This window comes from Rhinoraja longicauda, unplaced genomic scaffold, assembly GCF_053455715.1.
Source record: "Rhinoraja longicauda isolate Sanriku21f unplaced genomic scaffold, sRhiLon1.1 Scf001084, whole genome shotgun sequence".
Taxonomy (NCBI): domain Eukaryota; kingdom Metazoa; phylum Chordata; class Chondrichthyes; order Rajiformes; family Arhynchobatidae; genus Rhinoraja; species Rhinoraja longicauda.
In genome coordinates, this window is record NW_027602300.1 from 10,001 (window position 1) to 15,000 (window position 5,000).

Consider the following 5,000-nt stretch of genomic DNA (forward strand, 5'->3'; position numbering starts at 1 on the left):
ACCCCCGTTCACCGTTTACACTCAACGATCCTTCCGAACAAAACCCTTACACATCTGTCCGTCCAACTGACCCCCGAGATACCTAACACGCAGATTAACACGTCAGCGGTGATCGGCGTGTCATAGAGGAGTCACAAAGACGGGCAAAATAGAGTGGTTGAATAAAAAATACTCACTCAATTGGCCGTGATTTAACGTAGCACACAATGATGCAAAGCCCATGCAAAGTCCAGTGGCCCAAGCAAACAAATAAGATAGATCTGGCTCGGCGTTCCTCATCTCCACATCGTCACCCAGCACGCCGACGCCCAATAACAATTCCCCCGCAAATTGTGCACCTCGAGCGGCAGTACTTTAAACGGCGCCGTCTTCGGCGTGGACGGCATGAACCAAGTCGGCAAGCATCGTCACCCAGCACACAGACGTCCACTAACAATTCCTCCCCCCTGCAAATTGCGCGCCGCGAACGGCAGTACTTTCAAGTATGCCGCCTTCGGCGGGGACATCGTGAACCAAATCGGCAGGCAGGCGTCGTCAGCCGGTCGACCGACCCCCAGTTGCATTGCCCCAACGGCCATTGTGCACTTCGAACAGAACAGTGCTTTTAAAATATTCCGCCTGCCGCGTGTACATCATGAAACAAATGGAAAGGACGAACCGGGCGTGCAACCGATGCACGGAGAGTGACAGGTCGTCAAGCAAGTCCGTGGCAATCCGTCGGCCGACTCGGCCGCGGCCAGCAGAGGCGTTTTGGCCCGGGCGCGCCGAACTTTGCGCGCCCTCGGTATGCGTAACACTAGCACATGCCTTCAAAACTCACTACAAAATAACCCCAAAGTATGCCGCCTTCCCCGTGGGCCTTGTTACCAATATCTTGCCCTGCTTCCTGATGCCCTTATGGGGTCGGCTCTGTTCTTGCAGAACCCTCAGGTGGTGCAGAGTCTGGGCCATTTTATCAATATCTTGCCCTGATTCCTGATGCCCTTATGGGGTCGGCTCTGTTCTTGCAGAACCCTGAGGTGGTGCAGAGTCTGCGCCTTGTTATCAATATCTTGCCCTGCTTCCTGAAACCCTTATGGGGTTGGTTCTGTTACAAAACCCTCAGGTGGTGCAGAGTCTGGGCCACTTTATAAATAACTCTGCCTGCATTAGGGTCAGGGTTAGGGTTAGGGTTAGGGTTAGGGTTAGGGTTAGGGTTAGGGTTAGGGTTAGGGTTAGGGTTAGGGTTAGGGTTAGGGTTAGGGTTAGGGTTAGGGTTAGGGTTAGGGTTAGGGTTAGGGTTAGGGGTAGGGGTAGGGGTAGGGGTAGCGGTAGGGGTAGGGGTAGGGGTAGGGGTAGTTTGAACTACTGCCGCTCCAGGCGCGCACTGTGCGTGGGTAATTTTCAGTGGGCGTCGGTGTGCTGGGTGACGATGCCGCCCAGACTCTGCACCACCTGAGGGATCTGCAAGAACAGAGCCGAACCCGCAAGGGTATCGGGAAGCAGGGCAAGATATTGATAACAAGGCCCAGACTCTGCACCACCCGAGGGTTCTGCAAGAACAGAGCCGACCCCATAAGGGTATCAGGAAGCAGGGTGAGATAGTGACACCATTTGTAAAACCGGCAAATCCCACCCAGGAAACATTGCAAAAATTGGCCTCTAATGCTGGAACGTGGGTAAAGCCAAACAAACACGACACGTTTTAAAAGAACGTTACTAAAACAGCCTGGGATATGCCCATGACAAAGGATAGGCCGAACCTCACCAGAAAAAAAGAGAGGGAGACCACGGCAGAGCTGAGGGATAAACATGAGATGGTGATAAAACCAGCAGACGAGGGGAGCAGTAGGGTTACAAATTAATGTCAATATGGGGCCTGCTCCCACTGGGTAATAGACAAAAACATAGAACAGGGTGACAGGAGAGACTGGATAGCACAGAGGATAACCCGTGAGCGAAATAATGGGGTGTATGCAGTTCAATGTAAGGAGTGTACCTTACGGTACATAGGGGAAACAGGTAAAACAGCCTCAGCGGTGATCGACGTGTCAAAGAGGAGTCACAAAGACGGGCAAAATAAAGTGGTTGATTATAGACAATAGACAATAGACAATAGGTGCAGGAGTCGGCCATTCAGCCCTTCGAGCCAGCACCGCCATTCAATGCGATCATGGCTGATCACTCTCAATCAGTACCCCGTTCCTGCCTTCTCCCCATACCCCCTCACTCCGTTATCCTTAAGAGCTCTATCCAGCTCTCTCTTGAAAGCATCCAACGAACTGGCCTCCACTGCCTTCTGAGGCAGAGAATTCCACACCTTCACCACTCTCTGACTGAAAAGGTTCTTCCTCATCTCCGTTCTAAATGGCCTACCCCTTATTCTTAAACGGTGGCCCCTTGTTCTGGACTCCCCCAACATTGGGAACATGTTTCCTGCCTCTAATGTGTCCAATCCCCTAATTATCGTATATGTTTCAATAAGATCCCCCCTCATTCTTCTAAATACCAGTGTATACAAGCCCAATCGCTCCAGCCTTTCAACATACGACCGTCCCGCCATTCCGGGAATTAACCTAGTGAACCTACGCTGCACGCCCTCCATAGCAAGAATATCCTTCCTCAAATTTGGAGACCAAAACTGCACACAGTACTCCAGGTGCGGTCTCACCAGGGCCCGCTACAACTGTAGAAGGACCTCTTTGCTCCTATACTCAACTCCTCTGGTTACGAAGGCCAACATTCCATTGGCTTTCTTCACTGCCTGCTGTACCTGCATGCTTCCTTTCATTGACTGATGCACTAGGACATCCAGATCTCGTTGAACTCCCCCTCCTCCTAACTTGACACCATTCAGACAATAATCTGCCTTTCTACTCTTACTTCCAAAGTGAATAACCTCGCACTTATCTACATTAAACTGCATCTGCCATGTATCCGCCCACTCACACAACCTGTCCAAGTCATCCTGCAGCCTTATTGCATCTTCCTCACAATTCACACTACCCTCCAGCTTAGTATCATCTGCAAATTTGCTAATGGTACTTTTAATCCCTCCGTCTAAGTCATTAATGCATATCGTAAATAGCTGGGGTCCCAGCACCGAACCTTGCGGTACCCCACTGGTCACTGCCTGCCATTCCGAGAGGGACCCATTTATACCCACTCTTTGCTTTCCGTCTGTCAACCAATTTTCTATCCATGTCAGTACCCTACCCCCAATACCACGTGCCCTAATTTTGCCCACTAATCTCCTATGTGGGAGCTTGTCGAAGGCTTTCTGAAAGTCGAGGTACACCACGTCCACTGACTCTCCCCTGTCAATTTTCCTAGTTACATCCTCAAAACATTCCAGTAGATTTGTCAAGCATGATTTCCCCTTCGTAAATCCATGCTGACTCGCAATGATCCTGTTACTGCTATCCAAATGCTCAGCAATTTCGTCTTTTCTAATTGACTCCAGCATCTTCCCCACCACTGATGTCAGACTAACTGGTCTATAATTACCCGTTTTCTCTCTCCCTCCCTTCTTAAAAAGTGGGATAACATTTGCTATCCTCCAATCCACAGGAACTGATCCTGAATCTATATAGAACATTGAAAAATGATCTCCAATGCTTCCACTATTTCTAGAGCCACCTCCTTAGGTACCCTGGGATGCAGACCATCAGGCCCTGGGGATTTATCAGCCTTCAGTCCCATCAGTCTACCCAAAACCATTTCCTGCCTAATGTGGATTTCCTTCAGTTCCTCCATCACCCTAGGTTCTCCGGCCCCTAGAACATTTGGGAGATTGTGTGTATCTTCCTCAGTGAAGACAGACCCAAAGTAACGGTTTAACTCGTCTGCCATTTCTTTGTTCCCCATAATAAATTCCCCCGTTTCTGTCTTCAAGGGACCCACATTTGCCTTGACTATTTTTTTCCTCTTCACGTACCTAAAAAAACTTTTGCTATCCTCCTTTATATTATTGGCTAGTTTACCCTCGCACCTCATCTTTTCTCCCCGCATTGCCTCTTTAGTTAACTTTTGTTGCTCTTTAAAAGAGTCCCAATCCTCTGTCTTCCCACTCTTCTTTGCTATGTTATACCTCCTCTCCTTAATTTTTATGCTGTCCCTGACTTCCCTTGTCAGCCACAGGTGTCTCTTACTCCCCTTAGAGTCTTTCCACCTCTTTGGAATAAATTGATCCTGCAACCTCTGCATTATTCCCTGGAATACCTGCCATTGCTGTTCTACCGTCTTCCCTGCTAGGGCCTCCTTCCAGTCAATTTTGGCCAGCTCCCGCCTCATGCCTCTGTAATCCCCTTTGCTATACTGTAATACAGACACTTCCGATTTTCCCTTCTACCTTTCCATTTGCAGAGTAAAACTTATCGTGTTGTGATCACTGCCTCCTAACGGCTCTTTTACCTCTAGTCCCCTTATCAGATCAGGATCATTAAAAACACTCACTCTATTGGCCGTGATTTAACCTAGCACACAGTGTTGCAAAGCCCATGCAAAGTCCAGTGGGCCAAGCAAACAAATAAGATAGATCTGGCTCGGCGTTCCACATCTCCACATCGTCACCCAGCACGCCGACGCCCATTAACAATTCCCCCGCAAATTGTGCACCTCGAGCGGCAGTACTTTAAACGGCGCCGTCTTCGGCGTGGACGGCATGAACCAAGTCGGCAAGCATCGTCACCTAGCACACAGACGTGCACTAACAATTCCTCCCCCCGCAAATTGCGCGCCGCGAACGGCGGTACTTTCAAGTATGCCGCCTTCGGCGGGGACATCGTGAACCAAATCGGCAGGCAGGCGTCGTCAGCCGGTCGACCGACCCCCAGCTGCATTTCCCCAACGGACATTGTGCACTTCGTACAGAACAGTGCTTTTAAAATATTCCGCCTGCCGCGTGGACATCATGAACCAAATGAGCAGGCAGGCATCATATCATATCATATCATACACATACAGCCGGAAACAGGCCTTTTCGGCCCTCCAAGTCCGTGCCGCCCAGCGATCCCCGTACA